Source organism: Calypte anna, chromosome Z (assembly GCF_003957555.1).
Source record: "Calypte anna isolate BGI_N300 chromosome Z, bCalAnn1_v1.p, whole genome shotgun sequence".
NCBI classification, from domain to species: Eukaryota; Metazoa; Chordata; class Aves; order Apodiformes; family Trochilidae; genus Calypte; species Calypte anna.
In genome coordinates, this window is record NC_044274.1 from 26,441,979 (window position 1) to 26,466,423 (window position 24,445).

Sequence of the window (24,445 nt, forward strand, 5' to 3'; positions counted from 1 at the left end):
AAAAAAAATAATGAATCACGTTTCACAAACATGAACAATTCCTCAACTTAATGAAGACACATACTGAAATCCAACATAACAATTTAGAGACCAAAGGAAATTATTTTAGCCATATACATTTCCAATTTGTTGTATTATTCTACGCTGATGATGAAACACTGATGACACAGTGTACTATGACAATATGTATCAGAACGGAACATTTATCATAACCAAATATATTGTACAAATGTTTCTGCAAGTACCATGACAGCACTTGAGGGACGATATTTAGGTAACTTTGAAGTAATAAATGATTTATAGTATTATATTGAAAAGTTACCTTTTGTTTAAGCTGCCATTTTTATGAGTGTGACCGGTTTCTTACAGAACTAATCTCCTTGTTACACAAAACAATACTAAGACTGTTCCTTTTTCAGACTTAAAAAAGGTACAGGAAGCATTGTCATCACCATAATCACTACTGTGCTTTTGTTATCCTCTTTCCTTTCAGAAAGAAGTGGTGAAAGCACCACTGTATCTGTTGAATCCTCTATTACTTAAGCAACTGTGGTGAACATTCAGAACATCAGAGGAGAAGCATCTAGTATCAGCAATTTACCTTTTGAAACTGAATACTCCAACGAGTTAAATTATCAATTTATGTTTTAAAATATAATCCAAAACCTCTCCCTCTGATGGACAGGAAATTTGTGTTCTAAAAATAATTGCATTCAAAAAAAGGTTTTGAGGGGATGTTTACTGAAAAGCAGAAATTTAAACTCCATTGGACTTTTGTCCATTGTCATCATCAAACCTTTTGTATCCATCACCATAAAGAACAGAACTGAGAAGGAGGAAAAAAAATAACATTTTATCAGTTATTTCATGTCTCATTCCAAATACACGAGTCTAGTTCCAAGAAACACCTTTCAGAGTTTGTGAATTTTCAAAGAAACGTATTTTTTACAAAGTATTTAAAAATCTACTAGCTGAACTGGGAATTGCAGAAAAAATAATTGAATAGTAACAACAAAGTAGAACATTACAGAGCTTCAACATAATAGCTGAGAGAGCAACCATTTAAGAACTGAGACTGACCTCTATTATGTGACGGATGTATACACAGTAATTTACTGAAAGACTTCTAACTAAGAGCTGTACATTTCTTGCTACGCCTTTAAAAGCCATTTTTCACTGTACTACTACCCAAATCAAGGCTCCACCGATCCCCAGAAAAACCCTATCAAGTGAAAAATGCTCGCTGCAGTTCGTATCCAGGGTCCCCCATGTAAGTCAGAATCTTGACCTGAACCACAAATAGGCTGAAATAATTTGGCGACATACGCGCCTTCCGAAAATCGCCAAACATTTTTGCAAAAGCAAGGCGCGTTCTGCTGGCAATGACCTAATTTACCAGAATGAAAGCTGCGTATCTGACAAAGGGAAAGAAAGGACCCACTGCTTCATACATAATTTATTAAGATTTCCCACAGCATTCAGGTTAAGTCGCGGACCCAAGCATCTCTTTGTGATGTTAAATAAATCTGTAAGAAGTCAGCGGCTCCCCATGCCCGCTGCCCCCGAGCGACGCTAGCCAGGCCCGCTCGCCGCCACCCGCGCCCGCCCTTCCCGGCGAGGGGACGGACGCGCTGCGGCAGCGCAGCCACCGCCGCCGCCGTCGCTAACAAAGAGCGGCTGCTGCCACCCGCGGGCTGCGCCTCGCCGCCGCCCGACGGCACCTCCGCACGCCGGGCAGGGGCTGCCCTCCCGCCCGCCTCCCCCTCTGCCTCTCCCCGCCCCAGAGCCCGCGCTGCGGGCCGCACCACGGCTCCGCGGAGGCTCTGGGCCCGCGGCCGGCTGGAGCTCGGTGTCTCCCGCGGCGCGGCGCCTCCCCCACCCTGCCCGGCCGCCCGTCTCCCCCGGCGCGGGGCTCTCCTCCTCTCCGCGCCGACAGCCCTTTCTCTCAGCCCGGTTTTGTGGCCACAAAGCCGCTTTCTTCTCCCTTCCCGGCGCCGCCGCCTCCCTATCACAACTGCACGGAGCCGCCCGCCTCGCCCGCCGCTCCCGCCCGAGTGCGGTGGCCCCGGGAAGCCGCCGCCGCCGCCGCCGCCGCACTCACCCCATGGCCGCGGCCGCCGCTCCTCCATCGCGCCGCCTGTTCCCGGCCCGGCCTGGCCCGGCCCCGCCCGCCCCCACCGGCTGCCCGCTACTGCCCCACCGGTCACGTGCGGCCCGGCGCGCCTCCGCAGCCAATGGGGCGCCGCGTCCCGGAGGATGCGCCCGCCCCCTCCGCGGGAACAGCTGCGCCCCGCCCCGCCCCACAGCCGCAGACGGAGCCGCGACGCCGCCAGGCCGGGAGCGCGGGCACGGCCTTCAGGGCAGGGGTGGGGGGAGGGAGGCGAGGCGAGGCTGGACCGGGCTGCTCCGCCACCGCGCCGAGGGGCCGACCGCTTTCCCGCAGCCAGCCGCGGCCGGCGAGGTCCGGATCTGGGAGCCGGGAAGGTAATGGGAAGTAGGCAAGGATGGCTCAGGGGCAGCGCCCTGAGAGGACGCCGTCTCCTTTCCGCTGCACAGCGCTGCCACCGTCCCCACCGACGCTGAAAGCCTTAGCCGACGAAAACGTATCGCCACCTACACACGACATAAAACAGAGAATGTGATTTCTGGCATCGCACCCGGGGTTAGGCGCCAGCTGTTGGGTAGGTTTTAAACCACTGAGAAGGCAGGCAGGAGCTTCGTTTCGGTGGCAGAAGCACCCCCGGTTCTGTATCCGAGCACCACTGCTCTGCATAGCCATGGGCAAGAGGTTAACACGCTCTAACATGAGCTCATTGGCATCTGCATCACCTCAGTTGGCGATGTCATCCTAATAAAAGTAGACAAAGACCAAGCACCGTGTAAGAGTACGATCTTTTGGATTTACATAAACGAAAACCCTTTGCTTTTATAGGAAAATCAAGGTTCTAGAAGTAAAGATAATAAAATCTAATTTTTTAAGAAAAAGACACTGGTTATTAAAACGGCAGCAGCGAGCAAATCCTTCAAGGTTATTTCATGACTGTCTGGCAGCTCAGAAAAGTATTTTTTTCAGTTGTTTTCAGATACAATAGTTGTCACAGCTACTTGGTAATATAACAACATCAAATATGCATACATTTAAGCTACAGCAAACTAGAACTGTAAGTACCAGTTTTCATGATGGGCTGGAAAAAAGTCCAGAAGACAGATGAATAAACAAAGCAATGCCTGAAATTGGTTTAGAATCTCCTTCCAGAACTCATCTCTTTCAAAGGGTAAGGATGTAATGAGGTAATTAATGAAGACAACTTAAATCCCCACAAAAACACACTACTGAATAGAAGGGGCAACAGAAATTAAGATGCATTTCAGCTGTTTGAGATAGTATTTTCACTTTTAAAAAAGGTTATATAGATAACAGGTACTGTGGGGATGTTTAAAAGAATTCACATCTAATATAAAAGGCAGTCTTGTGGAAACAGCACTATATTAAGTCTTTTTAATCCTCCAGAAGCAGTAGTCAGGAACAAATCTGTGGGCAGTTCAGTCTTTCTCAAATGAACAGAGTGTGACAAGACATCTGAGAAAAGTGCAAAAAAGTTCCTCAGCTGGAGCAGATGAGTGCTCCTCCTTGACATAAATTATAGTCACGTGTTTATACAAGTAGACATATGGGTAGATAGTTCATTAAAACCAAATATCTTTACATGCCTGAGGAAATTTCATTCTTCCTATGATCTTTTCTTCAATTTGTATGAAGCAAGCAGGCTTGTGATACCTCGTGGTTGGGACCAGATGAAATTAAAGGCACTACAGGCCTGTGAACACGTGAGCAGTTGCAGCACAGATACTTAAATACTTTTACTAAATACTGCTTTCTCACGGGTCCTCTTTACCCTATAATATTTCATCAAATGTCTTAATCATTAAGATGTGAAACACTATGTCATCAGCTAACTTCAGCAGGTAATGCACAAAATTCTCCCCAGCATCATCAGTATGGATAACTACAGAGGTGTTGTCACTTAAGCTGTTGCAGTAAACCTTTTTAAACAAAATCTAGGTGGGCTGCTACTCAAGGGTGTTTCAGGTTATATGATTTTTTTGGTGAAAAGCTACTGTCACATACAGCAAAAACTGACACCCCTGTGTACTTTATCCACTTCTTACTTATTACTGATATGTGCCACTGTTCCTTCACTCAGAAAAGCAAATCAAAATGCTTCCAGTTGCTACTGTTCAGTTCTCTATCCTAAAACAGCATTAGTGTTTACATCAGCATAAGCATACAGTCAAATAAGTTCAGAGATAGCTCAATGCCTATGTTACCAGCTGACAATATCAGCTGTGCCTTACACACCAATCAGGCTGGCCCACTAATGGTTTTACACCATGTCTGGAAGCTGCAAGTGCAATGCAGTCTGGAATGACTACTTCAAGCGTGCAACAAAAAAATACCACAGACCTGATGCCAAAGAACATGTCAGAGAAACTGAAATCCTATGTACCTTACAAAGGTAAATTTCCTGTTTCTAAGAGAAAAGCTAAGCTTGAGAAGTACACTTAATCTTCTAGAATCCTAAATGGAATGTCAATGATCGAAACTATGTAATGCATTCAACTGGTTTACACACATCTTATTACATTTTCTGTACCTCTGAAAAACTAACTACAGTTCCTGTTCTGTGTAAAGATTCTTGTTAGTTCTAGTACTGGTTAGTCCTTTATAAGGTGGGTAATCACAAGCTGCATAAGTTTGAGTAAAGTCAGCACTGATGAGTGATCTTAGGCTCTAAGGCCTGAAGTCCCATATTTTTCTGCAGACAAAACAGAGCATAAGCAGCCGCACAAAATCTCTGCCAAAATGACAGCTGAGTGGGAGGCAGAAAGGTTTCCCTTCCTTGCTCATAGTAATGCCCATTCTGTTATGATTTCATTTAAATGGCAGCTTACTTTTTGCATCTGTGTCACATGCACTTGCTGTAAAGCAAAATCCAGTATTAAGTGAAATTCACTTTAATAAACAGCATCAGATGACCTTTCTCGTACCATATCTTCCAGTGGTGTTAAAACACTGATATGCAGCCAAGCAGGTGAAAGGTATTATGACATACACTTAATTCACATCTGCTTTCTGTGGGCACTACTGCATTCTGCTAATAGAATAGATAGCAATGAAACTGTAGTTGAATAGAAAAACATGAAGTTCTCGGGGAAAAAAAAAACCCAGAGATTGAAAAGTCTTGTGTAGACTTACAAAATAACTAACCAAAAATCAACTTTCTGGCAGAAGAAACAGGATAGCTTTCTTGTTCTTTGAACGATACTATGACCAAACATGATCTGGCAATCCCTGCTCTATATTATATGAAGAAAGAGAAAACCTACTCTTCAAAATCTATTAGCAGAATGAGGTATCAAATCCCAGAGACACAAAATTTTAGTATTGAAAAATGCCAGCTCTGTTTCAGCATTCAAAATACAATTACTTGTATTATTTTGGAAAAAATCCCTGCAGTCTACCCAGCGCAGCATTCTCTTAACAGTCAAATGGGACTCTGGCTCCAGAAAAGGAACTGGCAATAATTTCATAGAATAATTTATGTAATCCATACTCTAAGTATTTCCAAAGTTTTTACTGCACTCACAGAAATCCAGTTTCCAACTAAGTAAACTGTCATAACGCCATTTCCCCCATTCTACTAAGAAATGCTAAACAGCAGCTCTAAGCAGGTTAAGACCCACAATGTTAAGAACATAAAGGACATCCCCCAAAATATTTGCTTCACAAAATGAAGACTACAACAGAAAATGCAAGAGGTTTTCTGTTTTCAGATAATTGGCTTATAAATGGGACAGTTCTCTGTGCCTTTAAAAATTCACCCTCTACAGCAGTACCCCCCTCCCTAGAAGCTTTTTCTACATAATGTATTTAAAATTATTGATAGTTCATTAATAGTCAGTGTACATGCAGAGTAGTACCTACCTCAGAGACTCTGGGTACAGTGAGTGAAATATTGGATAATGAGTGAAATTCTGTCTCTGTTGCCAGGAATTATGGTTCGAATTATTCACAAATGTGAAATATAGTGTTGCCAACTTACAAGATCTTCCCTTCAGAACTTCACTTACTAATATAAACTTTATACACTGCCCTACATCAGGCTGCATCTTTTAGAAAGGTGGTAGAAACAGATTTTATTAACAAAATAAACCGAAAACATATCACATCTGTTTCACATAGACGCAAATTCCATTTTAAGACAGGACTTCATAAAATATTTTAGCAGATGCCATAAACCAAGACTGCTTCTTGCTTTTCAACTTTATCTTAAAAATAGACCAAGCTGAACATGCTCCCTGCTTCTCATTTCCCAAGAAGCTGTGAAGTTCCTTTCACCTTACTTACTGCCACACACAGACTGTGTATTGTTCCCAATGAGCCTTGTCATTACCATGTGCCTCGATCAATGATATTTTCCAAATATACACATCACAAATACTAAACCTATTCCTGTCAGCATTAGCATCAGTGCCTTGACCATGGGAAGCTGTATTTCTACTTCGTCCTCAAAAAGATTGCACAGTAATTCCCCATACAGACAGCCTCCAACTACAAGCATTAAAAAGATCCTCAAGAATTGCTTTTTCTGATGATAAAGGAACTAAGCATCATGTTTCCATACAGGTACAGAAAGAATGGGGAAAAGAGCCTTCTGTCAGTGTTCCTAATACATCACCCAGAACACATGCAGTCAACTCTTCTACACTACTATTAGTATTATTCCTACAAAAATTAACAGGACACTTCTGTACTGAGAACAGAGAATCAGACTCTTTCAAGATTTTCTATTCCAATAATACACTAAAACTGAACTTTTTTTTTTTCCCCCACAGAAGACTATGCTAAAAGTTCCTGAATTTGGTAAGATTTTTCCATAAGCAATGAAAAAATCTGCCTTTCACAGGGATCTCAACTACTCGAAAGACATGTAATCCAAGCTAAGTGAGAAAAGCAGAAAAATACCTGCTGTTTATTATTTTCATAAGTAAGTCAACAGAAAGCTACTACCTGCTCTTCAAATCCTTTGCTATCTAATGCTCTCTATTGTTTGCCAATTTCCTAGTTTTGTCCAGAAGTACTGTCCTCTCTGGCACACCTCCCACTTAGGCTTTCTTTCCTTCCACTTTTTCTATCTGCATGCAGGCTTCTTGACGAACCTTAAAGAAATGAAAATTCTGGGAGAAGGACTGCATCCTTGCTCACATCTGTTAGATCTGGTATGGAGCCATGGCCCAATCTGTAATATTAGTCATGTATGTTCTAAATAAGAGTACAACAATAATGAAGAGAGTTTGCACAGCAAAACCTTAATCCAGTAAACTTCACCATCCTTTTCCTGATTCTTCTGTCTCAGCTACCTAATAATACCCCACCTGACAAAACTTTGTGTCACATTACCTACAGGTTTCCTCAGTCTCTAATTAGGAACACCACAGTATCTCAGCATACTGCACTCTGCTGCAGTCCTTGCGTAGTTTACTGTATCTGTATACTGTAACTACCACTTATTTCAGCCACGCCTTGTTTTCTTTCCCTTCTAACCAGCTGCACATTTTATTTTCAGCCTTCCTTTTAATAACTGTTCTGTTTCACTTCCTCCTAATACTAAGGCAAAACATGACAGTTGCTAGGCCCCATTTCTATCAAATTTAATTTAGAGTACAAATCTTTAACAGAAAGTTTCAACAAACTGGTTTGATACATAATCTGGGCCTCACCTGTAGAAGGAAATCAGGAAGTAGCAAGCCAAGGCAATGTTGAGCAGTAACTCAGACGACAGGCAACAGAGAAGTTGGATACATACCTACATTAGCTCTTGCTTTCCCCAGCTAACTGCAAATAGCTTGATCTTATCCAATATTAAAATTAACCAGCATTAATTTGCATTAAAATCTGCATTAATTTTAACATAGATTTCTAATTTTTAAATGGTAAAACAGGCCTATCCAGAAAACTGCTGCAACAACATAAAGGAAAATAAAGCTAAAGAGGCAGAAAACAGAAATGGGAGGTACTCATTCAACTCACTGAAGCAATGGACTTGTGCAGAAATTGTCAAACCAACTTTAAAGATGTGAGTCTCCAACTACAAGCATTAAAAAAACCCTCAAGAATTGATTTTTGTTATGATAAAGGAGCTAAAGACCATGTTCACTTATCAGTTGTGAATGATGTGCAAAAACCAAGTTCACATTGACCAGAAAAACTAAAAAGGTGAGTTCAGGTGTAGTTTAGTATACTCCACTGACTAATGAATGTGCCTACCCACTCATTCCAAACCTCCAGCAAATGAAAACATTATTCAGCACTTTTGGAAACCTGCAATTGCATCTTTTAATCCATCTTTAATCTGATTTCAATTATCTGTTAACAGTATTTAAGGCTGAACAATTGTAGTGCTGAATGTCTTCCATGTAAAAGCCCTTGTCTTTTATATGGAAATCCTCAGGGATTCTCTGGGGAATTTTTTTCAGAGAAAAAGCTCTTCTTAGAGGACTTTGTTTTATTACTTCTTTGCTAAAGAAGATTATTTTCTTTTCCACATCTGGGTCATAGGGTGGCAAACACTAGATGGTCAGAAGAAGATCAAGAATTTTATGTTATTCAGTGTTTTTTGGAGAGTGTCAGGCTCTGGGCCTGCCTGGTGTCCACTAGAGCTATCTGTTGTAATTGAAACACTTTGTCTTAAAATGCTTTGTCCTTATCTGTCACACACCTCTTAGCTCCACCTTTTTACCTAGGGTTGCATATCCACCAGCTGCTCAGAGACTGATGAAAGGTCAGACCTAGTAGAAGAAACTGAGAACATACCTAGAGTACTTACAGTGCCTGAGTTACGCGAAAAAGTCCTGTTTTGCTGCTTCCTAATATTTAGCATGAACCATAAGAAGCTGCAGTAGCATATGACAAATGGATGACTGCACATGTAAATGGGTGATAAGATTGAGTTTCTTGTTACACTGTCACTGACAGAGGCCACTGCTAAAAAATTGATACTACATGGTTATATAACCAGGGAGACTCTCAGAACTCCACAGCACTTCTGACAAAGGGAAGCTCTATTACTTCAGTAATATTTGCCTTTTCCTAACAATCTTTTCAGTTTTCCCTTTGTTTGGTTTGAATAAGATGTTCCTAATGCAGAAGTTGATTTCTTGTAAGTGTTCTGATACTTTAGTAGTAATAAATCAGATAAAAATGAAAAATCTATTTAACTAAATGTCATCAACATGGTTTTTTTGCCCAGGACATGGAAAAGGAGGGAAAGTCAATTTTTGTGGAAACCTGTAAACAAAGACCTTTTACAAAAAGGTAAGTTCACCCCACTATTCTCTAATTTTGTTAAGAAAAAAGAAGTCCTCACTATACACAAGTTTCTTAAAGCCCACTGCATTAAGAAAGGTTGTATCATGGTCTAGGAACACAAAGGTCTTGCTAAGCTGTGTCTATGAGGTCTCTCACCATAATTATAATCTTTTAAGCACTTAAATTGAGGCCTTAGACTCAGAGGCTCTTAGCTAGAACATGACAACCACTCCAAATCTATCTAGCAAAAATATCCTTCATAAGATAAAATGTTGACAAGGAATCTGAGGATACATACACCTTCCTTAAATATGCCAAAAAATTCCACATTTCAGTACATAACAGCAATTATGAAGAAGTCAAAGAGGGACCACAAAAAATGGCTCAGTTTCTTAAGGAAGAGTTATGCTGTATGGTTTAAGAAGTACAACTGAGCTATTTTAGCAAAACGTGGGCCGTTCTTCATTACTGTAGATTGGAAATATTCCCAACTTTTTCATAAGTTTAAAGAGATTCATCAGCTGGTACTTAGACAAACTGGATCTGAACTAACACTGGTGTGGTCAATCAAGTCACTAAGCTCAGTAGGAACCAAGCCCACCAGGTGAGGCAAGATACTCCTTTAAAAAATGTGGACTTCTAATGTAAGGATCACACTACTGAACAGAGCTAGGATCCATTCTGGCCTTGAAATGCATTTAAAGTTCACAGTGACATTGATCCTGAAAAAGTGTAATTCTTGGCAATATGCATACACTCATAAAGTGTTGCAACAATTATAATAAAGTCTCACACTAACGGGATTTGGCTGCTTGCTAAAGGTTAAAGGTTAGGAATTAAAGTCTTCCAGCTCTTTCTTAAGATCAAAGCAGCCCTCTACCATTATTTGATTTCTGTGTATGCAGAGCTGCTGTGGAACAGGTAGTACCTCCTGCAGAATGGACTTGTGCTCACAACCCCGAAGGACAACAGGCCAGCAGGTAGTGTTCCTGCTTACAGACAGATTAAACATCAGGCATAATGATTCATGTCAAATTTTCAGGTTAGCTTTTGTTTTAGAAACGTTCTTGCTCTCTTCAGCTTATTTATTCACCATAAAAATGCTTCTTTGGATCATTTGGGTCTAACTCCCTTAGGGAATTTTCTGTTGCAGAAAACTAGGCATTGGTGGCATATGTTGTACTAAATTGTGTTTCCCCTTGTCTTTTGGCACACAGTTTAGTGGGTTTACTGAAAGCTAAAAATCCACCACCTCTTTTCAAAATATGCAGTTTTACATTGCTGATGGGGTGGCTGCTAGAAGTTATGCTTTTCTTTTGGGCTTTTGAATCAATGTCATTTTCAACTCTTAACTTCTGTAACACTACTGAGGCTGAAAAAGACCTCTCTTTCATTGGTTTGAGGATTATTTTTAGAAAAAAATAAGGAATCTATAATATCTTAGGATATTTTCTCCTAATAATGAAGGTATCTGGCTTACCAAATATTAAGGAACAAAAATTCAAGTGTAAGATGCCCTGTCCAGCATTCAAGAAGCATTAATACTTTCTGAAATTAATCTATTGCCTCAGTAGAAAAGGAATACATAAAATGGAAATACTCAATGCATCTCTAGGCAAGCTGCTTCTGGTAGCAAGATCTGTACATTTAGCAACAGTGCTCTATGATCCACACAAGAAACTGGCCTTTCTCTGGGTTGTTATTCCTCATGGAAACACATAACTTCCAAGTAACAAAACCAACATTTGAGACAGCTACTACTAAGAAGTTATCACTACCCATGTTGCTTCAGGAAAGTACCAAGAAAAAAGCAGCAGAGTAAGAAGAGGGCTGACAGCCATGTCCAGAACAAAAAACTATCAGTGAAGGAACAGATAACAAAAAATGCACTTAAGTTTGCCAGAAACAGGGAAACCGAAAATTTCTTCATCTGGATAGAGTGCATATTTCAGAGCCAGCTTTCCTTTCCCAGCTTGGCCATCAGTTACTGAAATTTGACAAAATATCTAAGTTGCATGCATTAAATTTTATAACAGTACATGATACAATTGCATGATTGAAGTGCAGCTCTGCTGAAACACTTAGACTGAGGTACAATTTAAAAAACTATCACTAAGAGGAAAAACATCTTACTGATTACAGATGCATTTTGCATCTCAGATTCCAATCCCTACAGGCATGGGAACAGAAAACTTGAAATAATCACAGCCATATTTAGAAAAACTCTCTACCACTAAGTGTACTACAAGAAAATACTTTTTTTTTTCTGCTAACACATCCCAATACCTCAAAATTATATTAAATAATGCCTTTTCAAAGATCCCTCAAGGCAAGTCATCTAGAATACCAGCCCTACCTAGCTGAGATTTAGGGAAAACCATATTTGGCACAGATCTTCCTCATCAGCACAGATTTGCATTGTATTGATCCATTAGCTCTTTCATAATAGTTTAATTTTTAATCAAGTACTGAATCCTTTATTAGAAATAACTTGTGTTGTTCCAATCTTAAAACCCAAAACATTCAAGCTTAAAATTTGCCTGGCACTAAGAGATCCTGACTAAACTCTGGCAAACTTAATACATTGTTTCTACCAAAATAAAAATTCCAAAGAAAGCAGGCAAACTTGGTTCCCAGAAATCAAGATAAAATAAGATTCCAAGAATTTTAAGCATTTTCCACAACATTGAAAGAGCTCATATTGTAAAGCTAAATACTCCAGGTTGCAGGAGAAAGACCGAAATCTTCACAGTATTACTTGTTCTGACAATGAAGAAACAGCAGAAGAGATCCCAAGTCATTGAGTAAATCCCTTCTGTCACCACACGAACAGAAAATCAAAATCCTTCTACAGATACACAATTGACAGTAATCAAAATTCTCTTATTTATAATTTTAGATGAACAGTTCCCCAGTCTCACTTCTTACTCTTTCTGCTTTCTGCCACATTTATGCTGCACACTGTGACCAGACACCTCTTACCACTTGGAAATTTCATGCTAAATTCATGTCATGGCACTTACCCATCATCTGATCAAACACACATGTAGCCAAAGCTATCTGGATGAGAGACTTGACTGGAACTGTTCTTGTGTGCCCAGTTGTGTACCTCTGATGCTTACAGGACTTCCTGAGACTTCTGCAATATAATTATTTAACAACTTGGGAAATGCAGAATATAAGAAAGAATGATCAACCTATGCTTACAAATTGCACAATAAAATTAAAAGAATGTGAATGAAAGAAAACAGATAGTTCTCCTTTAAGCACCAAACTAGATGGCACACCATCCAGAAGAACAATTATTTGGCTCTGTAAGGAACTCCTTTGCTTGTAAGTCACAAGTCAGAAAATTTCAAGCAATAAACTTCAGTGGAGCAAGTAACAAATTCATGCGTTCCTACATTACTTTCAGAGCAGCTGACTTAAAAGACAAGAATTACTACATTTGCAGAAAGGAAGCCTAAAACTTAGCCCTGGTAAACCCGCTATATTTAAGGTAGATGTTCTCCTATTATTCTGTGAACAAGTTAAGACATTCTAAAACACGTGAGAATTCTGAAATACAAAACAGTGAATTATAACCCGGTTGTGTCATTACAACCAGTTTCAGGTCTTCCTGCATGCATAATAGACTGTCACATGGACTCTTCAATACCTTCACATCAACTAAGGCACTGTTTGACTTTTGAAAAAAGATCTGGACACCTTGCTCACAAGTGAAATTGAGAGAGAGATTTGGAACAGTAAAAAGACAGTCAAGTATGGACAACTGCTTTTTCACGCAAGTAAAGCAATACACAAATCCACAGGTGTTAGAGGAAGACAAGTTCTATTTCACGATTCAATTAATTCTTCTCAACTTCAAACACTTGAATAATTTTTTTTTTTGGAAAAAGCTTTATGAATCAAGTCTAGTTCTCAAGGTTTTAACAATGACACTTAGACATTTAATTAGCAAGCCATCACTTCGACTTGCATCTAAACTTTTTGCCAGAGGCCTCATTCCATGCCAGTTCAAAAATCCTATTAGTCTTTTATCAACTAACAAGAAGTTTCATAATATTCTGGTTAACTGATTGCACCGGCACAACACCACAGCAGTGGAGTCTAACTGAAGTCAAGGACAGAGACTTACAGTGTAAATATGTTAAACTAGCAAGCATTTTTAAAGACAAAAATATAATAACCACATTTGTCTGTGAACTGGTACTCAGAGATACCCTCCGCTTCCTGGTAGTCTGCATGCAACTATAACGACATCCCAGTGAGGAAAAAAAAAAAAGGATCTGATCAGATCAGAACTGTTCAATGAATTCCAAGCTGACTTCTGGTCTTGAACCTTTCTGGAGTTCATTCTGAACCATAGTCAGAGATTTACACATGTGTATTAAGTACCATTATTGCACAGTGACATTTCAACCCTGAGTCTACACAGAATTTGAAAAAAGCCAAACATCTACAAAAATACATCTAAAAAAAAAACCAAACCAAAAACTTCCATTTGGAACCAAAGAAGAAAAAAACCCCAAACACATTAGCTAATGTTCTTTTTCATCTTGCCTTTCCAGTTCAGATCTGGCATTTCCTCTGAAATAACAACAAAATTCAAAATGCAGAAAATTGCTAGAGCAAATGGCAGGAACTCTGTGGGGTTTTTGCTTGCTCTTGTGGAAACAGGCATTTTACAGACACTTGAGTCACTACTCCACTAGACTGGCCTAAAATTAGAGCCCTATACAATGAAAGGCCTGTAGTTAAACAATTTGAGCACCAGGAATAAAATCCCAAGAGTCATTCTGCTGAACTAGAGGGGAGGAAGAAGATGAGTACCAAAAAAAGATAAAGATGCATAAGGGAACTGGGAAGTATCCAGAGTTGTGTGTAACCCTGATGCTCATAAAATCTCATGTTATAAAAAATATATCAGTTTAGCTTTGTGTAAAATGTGTGAGGACAATGTGGAAGGAATATGGTCATACACCAGGTCCCACTGACCTCGGAATCTCATGTATCTCAGCACTGCCTGCTGGCAGTACCTGCTGGGCAGCAATAAATGCCAAATACAGTGTCGACGTTACTTGTACCAAAGCTTTTATTGCTGACAAGGAAACTTTTGATGCCAAAACTAAGTTAGTAAGTAAATTCTGACATAATCAGCATATTTTTGGTTGGTGTAGAGCATTTCCTAACAGCCAGCAATTCTACCCAAATTTCACTCCATATCCACGCCTTTAATGACTAATATGCACTAACCAAGAAGATTTTATATGAGCCCTTGGATTACAAGTTTGCCAAGAAGTAGCTAAGAAAGAGTAAAGAACTTGAAAGTAGGTCTTTATGAATAGAAAACACAGAATTTTCAAACAATCTCAGTAAGACAAGGCAGGCATTTAGCTCCAGAAATCCCATTATTCAAGGCATGTGCAGTGTTTCATTTGCGGAATGTCTAAATCAAATACCTTTTTTTTTCACCCTGAACTAAAAAATATAGTTTAATTCTAAAATACCACAACCCTACCAATAAAGCAAAACCCAGAAGAAAAAACAACACAAAACAGCCAAACCCAAAGAAAAAGGTTCTGGCTTTAAAACAACCTCAGTTTTGTATCCCTTCTACTATAGTAAAAGAGCCACAGCTACTTAGTCCTTTATAACCTATATGCTTTGCACATCATAAATGGAAATTTTCTACTTGAAAGCACCTAAACATGAGGAAAATAGACAATTCTTCCTTGAGACAAGCATTATTGGCACTGGAAGGACATCAGAACAGGACTGATAAAATAAGAACTTATTTCAGAATCATAGAACTGTAGTAGTTCAACTTGGAAGAGACCTTTAAAAATCATCTACTCCAAATCTCCCTGCATTAAGCAGAAACATCTTCAACTACAACAGGCTGCTCAGAGCCCTGTCCAACCAGACATTGAATGTTTCCAGGGATGGGGCTTCTACCATGTCTCTGGGCAACCTGCTTCAGGGTTTCACCATCCAAAAGGTAGAAATCTGCATCCTTATATCTAGTCTACATGTATCCTCTTACTTTAAAACCATTTCCCCTTGTCCTACAGCAACAGACCCTGCTAAAAACTGCCTCATCTTTCTTCTAGCCCCACTTCAAGTATAGAAAGGATGCCAGTAAGGTCTCCCATGAGCTTTCTCCAGGTTGAACAAGCCCAACTTTCTTAGCCTATTTTCATAGGAAAGGTGCTCCAGGCCTCTAATCATCTTCATAGCTCCTCTAGATTCACTCATGTCCTGGTTTGGGCCAGGATAAAGGGGATTTTCTGTTTTGTACTTTTACTTTTAGCTAAGTCTCTTGTAAGTAATTGCACTTGCTGAAATTAACAGCAAGTTTCTCAGTGTGTGCTTCTAGGACTGGTAACACTTGATGTTTATAGTTACTGCTAGAGACTGGTGTGCAGAGCCAAGAACAATGCTCAGCTCTGAGGAAAACTTTTACCCTCCAGAAGGAAGGAAGAGATACCACCTGCAGCCTTCCTTTGGGAAGGAACGGACAAGATAGATGCCAGAATTGACCAAACAGAGTATTCCATCCCACATACGTTATACTCAGTATAAATCTGAGGGATCACAAGGGCCAAGCCATGATTTCCTGCTTCTAGCTGCCTGCCCTTCCTGCCTTTCCTGCTTCCCTTCCTTCACCCAGCATCCTGGAAGGATTCTGTCCGTTCGTTTGCCTGTGGTCCTGATCCGTGCCAGCCCATATCTGTGTGTTCCTGCCTCCGGTTCCCGACTACTGCCGACTCCAGGAGTCCAGCCTGGACTTTCCCAGGGCTGCCCTACAGCCTCGGTGGTGATGTGAGAGTTATTGGGGGAGAGGGAGGAGGAACGTGGTATCCATTTTCCTGCATATTTGTATATATTTAGTAATTTTTCCTATTTATCACTACTGTTTCATTAAAGTTGTGTAGTTTAGTTTCCAACCCATAAGTCTCTCTCCCTTATTCTCTCTCCTTTCTTTATCAAGGAGGAGAGAGGGATTAATAGAGAGCATCTGTTACTTGGTTTAATTGCCGGGCCAGTGTTAAACCATGACAACTCAGCAGCTCCATGTCCTTATGGTGGGGACCCCAGAACCAGAATGTACTCCAGATGGTGTATCACAAGAGTGGAGTATCACCTCCCTTGCCGTGCTGGCCATGCTTCTGATGCAGCCTAGGATACAGCTGGCCTACAATGGCTGCAAGCACACATTGATGGCTCATGTTCAGCTTCTCATACACCAGCACCTCCAAGTCCTTGTTTGCAGGGCTGCTTTTCCCCCCAGTCTCTGTTGTTACTGAGGATTGCCTCAATCCAGCTACAGAATCTTGCATTTAGCTTTGTTGAACCCCATTAGTTTCCCACTGGCTCACTTCTCAAGCTTGTCCTGGTCCCTCTGGATGGCATTACATCCCTCAGGTTTGCCAAACAAACCATGCATCTTGGTGATACTCAATCCCACTGTCTATGTCATTGATAAATATATTACACAACACTGATCTCCATATGGACCCCAAGAGGGACACCACCCCAAGAGGGAAACAAACCCCACAGGGATACCACGTGTCACCCACACCCATCTGGACTTCTGACTTCGTCATGAAAATGAAGATCTTGCCTATCTATTTAAAGCATAAATTGCATTTAATGAATTCAATCACATTTAATAGAATTTAATGAATTACTAAATCGCAAAATGATAAAATAGACTGTGTTTTCACTGAAAAAACCAGGTTGCAAAAATTATACTAAAATTTAAAATCGGGCACTGCATTAGCTACAAGAAAGGTATTTTCCACTGAGTAGGCAAAAGGAGTGTGAAGGTGACCCACTCCCTTAGGCCCTTACAAGGCATTTAGCAGACTTCTGATAATGTTTCAAAGCTTTGGGAACTAGAAGTCAACATTTAATTGCATGGAAAAATTCACAAAGGAAGGCATACTGAATTTTTGTTTTTAAGAACAAGCTTCTAGAATTCCAGATTTCAACTAAACAGAATTTAACTTTTAATGAATACTAAAGAACATGACCAATCACCAAGACCAATCTGAGTACCAAAAGACTTTGCCACAAGAAAAAATATTCTCAGATATATTTTAAAAATATATCTGGTATTAGTATAGTGTTTTGAAAATAAGTAACCACAGAAGAAAGATATTTAATCTAGGTTACACAAACCAGGACAGCAGTAATATTAGACTCAGATGTCAGCAACTTGAGGCAAAGTGCAAGTTCTTTGTGAGAGTGACAATTGAATTTAAATCTATGATGACAGCACTCCAAGAGGAACAACTAAGGAACTCAGTATCTTTATTCAGAGGCTGTACACAAAATACAGCTTAAGTTATAAACTTGTTAATCAAACCATTTTGCTCCAATTTCAAAAGGAACGTTGTCTTGTTTAATGAATCCCAGCCCATTCCAAAGGGGAATACATACAAACATACACAAAGCAATTGAAGTAACTGTTGCTCACCAAAATGACAGTGAACACTGCTGCAGATAAAAAACAAACAAACAAACTAAACCCACCCCAGCCCCCCACCAAAAAAAAAACCCAAACAAATAAACAAAACAACAACCCAAAACTGTTGCACTAATACCCTCTTCAGCTGGCTCAAGCCAGCAAGAAATGGAACACATTACTAAAATAAATCAAAGATAAGCCATTTTTACTCCATTTAAAAAAATACAGAAGCATTTTAAATATTTAAATTATTTCTGATAATTCTGACATTTCAATGTTTGCATTATCATTCAAATAAAAACAAAAGCTTTTATTATATCACACTGTTAGAGGAAGGCTTGATTATTAAAGCACCTATTAGGATAACAAATAAATTGACTGCTTCTTCTACAACATTAATACAATTCCTCAAATACTTAAAACACAGCCCCATGAAAAGCTTAATTCCCAGTGACTGCATTCCCAGACAGTATTGTTATCACATCTGAAATAACTAAAAAATTAGGAAGTCTAATCTCTGCGCTACTGAATTCCAATGCCAGTAAGTAGGCATCAACATGGTAAATTTATTTCCCAAAATGTCCTTCATATGCTTTCAGACATACCCTTAATGTTAACTACACGGTAGGGCTTCCTACAATGTGTTTTAGCATATAATTAGTTAGCATATTAAAAACAGTACACACAATCTATGAAAAAATATTATCCCATTCCTTATTGATAGCACTGTACTTTTCATTTTTACCACATCTGAACTTAATTTCTTGTTGACACAACCAGAACATCCATCTCCATCACACTATTACTTACCCTTGTGTACTCTGAAAAATCAGGTAAGAAAAATACCCCCGGATTACAACCTCCCTACCCCCAAAGCAACAACAAAAAAAGCAATAACCAACCAAATCACACATCAGGAGATAAATCAAATTAGGAGGAATCCACTTCAGCATATACTGTGACAGCTGTATCTATCCTGACACACTTATTCAAGTATTCAAATAAATTTCATTAGACAAAAGTCACTCCGCTACCTAAACAACTCAATTAGCTTAGAGCAAAGAGCAATGAGACAAAGTAGGCATGTTGCAGTAATATAAAAATTTCTGAATAAAATTTGTGTGTAAAGTGGAATTTTAAACACTATTATGCAAGAAAAATGGTTGCTTATTCTAAAGAGATTCCTAGTTGAAGCGCTTTGAATGGGAGAACAGCAGCAGTGGGATCTCCATGACAGGGGTTTCAGGGAAGAGAAAAAGCTCATGTGATCCTGAGAACCTTACTCCATTAATAAAAGGACAGCCACTCACACAATTATGCTGTCATGATTTCTTGTCACTCTTGTCGCACAACAATGAGAAGTCCTACTTTCCTTCCAGTTCCCTCCACATGCCAGTTACTACAAAAAGACCAATCTAGTAACAGCCCAATTCAGTTTTGTGAAATTCAGCACCTTCAGAATCTGATTAAAGGAACAAACACTCATATCATTAATTGCATAAAGAAGGAAGCTTTTTATTGATACCTTATTTCCACTAAAAAAATACATAATTTTAACCCAAATTATTCAATTTATGCATGAAAATCTAAGTCGTAAGTGATGCCTTACTCTGTCACCCATTCTATTACAAGATAAGAATAAGTTTGTATCTTCAAAAAAAATTCAGCATTGAAAAGCATCGTTATATTATTTACACAAAAGTCTGAACTATTTTTATTTTGATCTTGGTAAGATCTACATAACTTTGATCTTCTCCACTAGAAATTACTATTCTATCAATTTGTGGTTAAAATGTAGCCCTGAAGAATAACACTGAGCTTATGAAAGACAACTCAAAATTATAGTGACCCCCAAAACGTCAACATTTTAGTCCACCATTTCCATAGAGAAATCAAACTACTTGTGCTCAAATACGAATTAGGAAATCAGCATTTGCTAATTCAAAATATATGCTTGTCTTCTGAATTTTATTTGTCACCTTCTGGAAATGCACACAGAAGTAACTGCAAAAAAGAATTCCCTCCAAGCTCGAAATTCAATCATGTTTTTTTTTAAAAAATCTCATTTTCACTCATAGTGACTAACGTTACAGCAATGATCCTGTAACAAGGACACAAATGAATGCACTGACAGAACCCAACTCATCTTTGGTAGTCAATTCAAATTAGTGTACACCAGCAGCTAGACATGGTCACAAAGCTCGTAGTATCAGAGGTAGTTCCAGCAGCACTCGGGGATAACAAAACAGAAATTTTTTTTTTTAACCTTTTTTTGCCACCCAGCTACCTGCTTCTTCCATAACCTCCACTGAAACATACCATCCCTGCTGAATACAGACCTCCAGTATTTTGCACAGATGATACTGCCTAGGAGCTTTATCATCCAGCTCTAACAGATGCAAATTTTCAACTCAAGCTTAATGGCAACCACCCAACACCCCAAGTTCTACAACTGCACAGTATAACTTGCCATTGAAATCACTACCACAGGTGATTTCAACACTGTTTTAATAAACCAGTACTTGCAGTCATAGTTCAAGTGTCTGAGGATCAAATTCCCAATACTCTGGGGTATTAAATATTAAAACATTAATTGGCTATGTGAACCTGAAGGAGTAAAAGCTAAGACTATGAAGTAGAAGTGGTTTTTGCTTTGCCAGTACTGGTAAGAGATGATGAAAATAATATGGTAACATTTTAGTAACAGCAAACTAGAAATCCATTTAAATACCCATTACAGCTACTGGATTCCACTTCCTAGCCAAGTCCATATACATTCATTTGGTACAGCCATAGGGCAATGCATTTTTTAACTTACAATGGAGATTTTACAAGTTAAATACTACACAACAATCTAAAACATGTTGGCTTTTACTCAAAGAAAGGATTTTCAGTGTCTAGCCAAAAAAAAGTCAAGGCAAATCAAAAAGTTTTTTTCATTATCATTACAGGATTATGTAAGTTCTATTGTTAACTCTGCAATTTTGTTTTAAATACAATCACAGAAGAATATGACTCCCCTACTCTAGCTGTTATTTGAAACTAAGATGATTCTAGAAATAATCTAAAAGTCTTTATTGCAAGTCTAAATACGCACAAATACATGTATTTTTGAAACTACATATATGGTAAACATAAAAATTGAACATATGTTTGATGGGGCCAACAGCTATTAGTTCAGTGCTAATACAGACCAAATGGATTATCAGGGTCTGCCAGCATACAGCAGCACAGCACACTGTTGATAGTATTCACTGTACATTCTATACAAACTGAGTTGGCATGTTAGTTACTTGACAAACATTTTGTGGAACAGACACCTAGGTACCAAAACTTGACATAATGAAGCATGGATTTCACTGCATGAAAAAAAGACGCATGGTAAACCATGTTCATATGCTCAGTAGTGTTTCCTATTGCATTATTTAGAAACAAAAAAATATTTCATCAACAGCATCACCATTGGGATTTCTACAGGTTTTGTTTGTTGTTGGGTTTTTTTGTTTTGTTTTGCTTTTCCAAACCTAAAGCATCCAAGGAGCAAGTACTTGTATAGGTTCTTCTCAATGGGCAGAACTGTTCCATAAATAGTTTTTACCACAAATCAAGGAAATAAGACATTAAGGAAGTTGAAGCTGAAGCATAACAATGATCTCACAACACTCACTTCAGGACTAGTATTCCTTGAGTGCTTAGGACTGGATAAGCTCATATAAGATACAATTTTTTTTCAAAACCAGTTAAAAAATACAAGGTTACAACACTTGAATATGAAAAAGGTTCAGTTTTTCTGCATTTCAGTTAGTGATCTAATCTTTCTTAACTCTTGTCATAGCCTTAACTTACCAAAATGTTAGCAGTATTCCTGAAGCAAAGCTTTCAAATCTGTGATTCTCCACTGGTACATAGAAAAAGCTCCTCTTGAACTAGCAGCTGGTAGAAGCAAGTACATGCAAGCAGTTTCTGCAGAACATTATTTTATTTTTCAGAAAATTAAAAGCTTTTATGATAGCTTTACCGAAACACTTTTCCTGCCAGTTTTACAAGCCACTACCATCACATACTGGGGAGGGCAGCAGATAAATAACAGGTTAATTAGTATACCTGCATCTTCAGTTCTTCATTACTACGCAGTTACTTAATAAAGCTGACATTTACACAGATTAGAACTCTTTTGCTCTATCTTCAGTCACTTGTGAGCCTATGAATGGCTTGTGGGACTAGAATTATTTCAGAAATTGAGGCTGTAGTCACTGTCACACAGATTCATCCGTCATTACAAGAGGCTAGAGAGAACACGTTAACAGAAGAAATAAGCCCTGTGAATAGTTTTGAAGTTAAAGACTCACCTAACAGTTAAAGCTTTTGCAGGTCAAGGACTTTAAATATTTTTTCATATAAGAGGGCATTTGAGCTAGCTCCTCCTAAGACATAGTCGCTAGTGAACAAATTACCTTCATATTTCACTAGAATTTCAACTGTAGAATATTTGACTTGGCAGATCTTAAAGAGCACACCACTAAACGAAGTCAAATAAAGCCAAATGACACCAAAACAACACACACACAAACCCCGCCCTCATTACTGTCTTTCAGAAACACCCAGGAAATAAGGCTCCCTCCTCCTGAGCGGCAGCACCTACAGGACCTCAGTCCTCTCCCAACCTGGCGACCCCCGCGGGAGCGCCGCAGGTGACTAGAGGCAGGGGCGGGCACCTTCGGGGAGACGGGCACGCACAAAAGCCTCTGCCAGACGCTGCCTGGCTCAGGGCCCCCCCGGAGGTTTGCCGGAGAAAGCGGGGACTGAGGGCCCGGTGAAACATAGCCCCAAGATCCACCGGGGCCCCAAGATCCACCGGGGCGGGCGCTCCGGCCGACCGGCACTCACTCACCTGTCTGCCTTCCTCCAGCACCTCCCGCCGCTGCCGCCACCGGCGCGGCCCCGCGGAGCTGACAGCTGCGCCTCCTCCCCCGGGCGGCGTGAAGGGGCAGCTGGCGGGTGCGCATCCGGAACAGCCGCTCCCCCTCCTCACCGGCGAGGGACGGTCGCTGCCCCGTCTCCCCAGCTCCTCATCCCCGCGACTGACTACCGGGGCAGCCCTAGTCTCCTCCCCGGCTCCTGCGCGGGCCAAGCCGCTTCCCGGCAGCCGCCTCTCTCGGGCTCACCTCACCCGCGGCGCCGAAGCCCTCTCACCGCCAACCCACCACCGCAACCCCCGCCCTCACCCCCTTGGCTGGACTGATCTCCCCAACGCCATCTTGCCCGGGGGGGTGTTGGTGTTGTTGGTGAAGAGAGCACGCAGGCGCAGCTGAAGCCATCCCGGCCGCGGCTGCAGAAGCACCCATGCGCAGAGGCGGGAGTTCCGCTGCCTTTTCCTGTGGAGCACAGCGGGAGCGGGGAGACGGGTGCCCGACGGGGGGCCCGACGGAGAGCTCGACGGAGAGCTCGACGGAGAGCTCGACGGAGAGGGGGGGACCCGACGGGAGACGGGGGCCCGACGCCGTACGCCCGGCGCGGGTGAGGCGCGCTCACGCTTCACTTACGACGGCATCCGCTGCCTCCAAGGGCTCGGCTGCGGGGCCGGGGTCTTGGCCTCTCACGGGAGCCTGGAGGTGGCCCACATGGCATGGGCCGCGTTGAGCTTATATAGGGCCGAGCCGACTGGCAGTGGGAGCATGAAGCAGCGCTGGAGGGGTCGCCCCAAAACAGAGCTCCTTCTTCAAGGGTGGGCTGGCTCGGCTGTGGAGAGCGATGTGCGACCAGGTGGAGGAGAGACTAGCTAGAAATGCCACTCGCCCTGGCAGAAAACTCAATGTGCCCGCGTTTAGCCAGGTGCGGAACATACAGGAAAACGTGGGATCTAACCCCGTTCTGCCCTCACTCAGAAGGCAGTCGGGCAGCTTCCCTTCACAGAAGTCATTCTTCCCTGCCAGGCTGTTTGTCACCTCTGAGCTTTGCTATTTATGGTTGGACTTAATAGTGAGAGAGATCAGTCTGTCTAGTGGCCAGTTTCCCCACGGTGGGCTCTGGCATTCGCTGGGTTGGAAGAGATACTTTGGGGGCCACTCCAAACCATAAGGGTGACTTGTACACCATGGCCAATAGCTCTGCAGTTTCATAGCCAAGGTCCTTCAGCACTTGCTCCACTTACATGCAACAGGCTTACACACCCTGTATTTCACTTCCCTATTTTGGCTTGTATTTCTTATAAAGTTACATAAAAGTTGACACAGTTTCTATCTTCCCTAGTATGAAGCAGGGCTTGATTATAAGAAAGATGTAGAGACTTTTTACTAAGGCCTGTAGAGACAGGACAAGGGGCAACAGTTTTCAACTGAAAGAGGGTAGTTTTAGACTGGAAATACGGAAGACATCTTTTGTGATGAGGGTGGTGAGATGCTGTTGGGGAACCAGTTCAGAAATATCCAGGTTGTGAGCAATCCTGACTTACTTCAATTTAGGCCACATTGGGTTAATGGTTATTGAGGCCTAGTTAGAGGCTTTCTGAGAATGAGCTACTGGGAAAGAGATAACTTAATTGGCAACAGAAGAGGAAAATAATTATGTGAGAAGAATCTTTCCGTGAGAATGGTATGTGT

At 40.8% G+C, this 24,445-nt stretch overlaps 1 protein-coding gene across 3 annotated transcripts in view; it reads right to left on the reverse strand.

The window, feature by feature from the left end:
- The window catches only part of APC (APC regulator of WNT signaling pathway), an 88,253-nt gene extending 65,134 nt beyond the window's left edge, over positions 1-23,119 (reverse strand). Inside the window, exon 1 of one of the 3 annotated variants that reach the window (XM_030466677.1) lies at positions 23,072-23,119. The gene's annotated coding sequence lies outside the window, so the exon portion shown is untranslated. Of the gene's footprint in view, positions 1-2,101; positions 2,194-22,737; positions 22,841-23,071 lie in introns of those variants that run through there. The other 2 variants (XM_030466678.1, XM_030466676.1) reach the window with 2 other exon arrangements.
- Between the last annotated feature and the right edge of the window lie 1,326 nt (positions 23,120-24,445).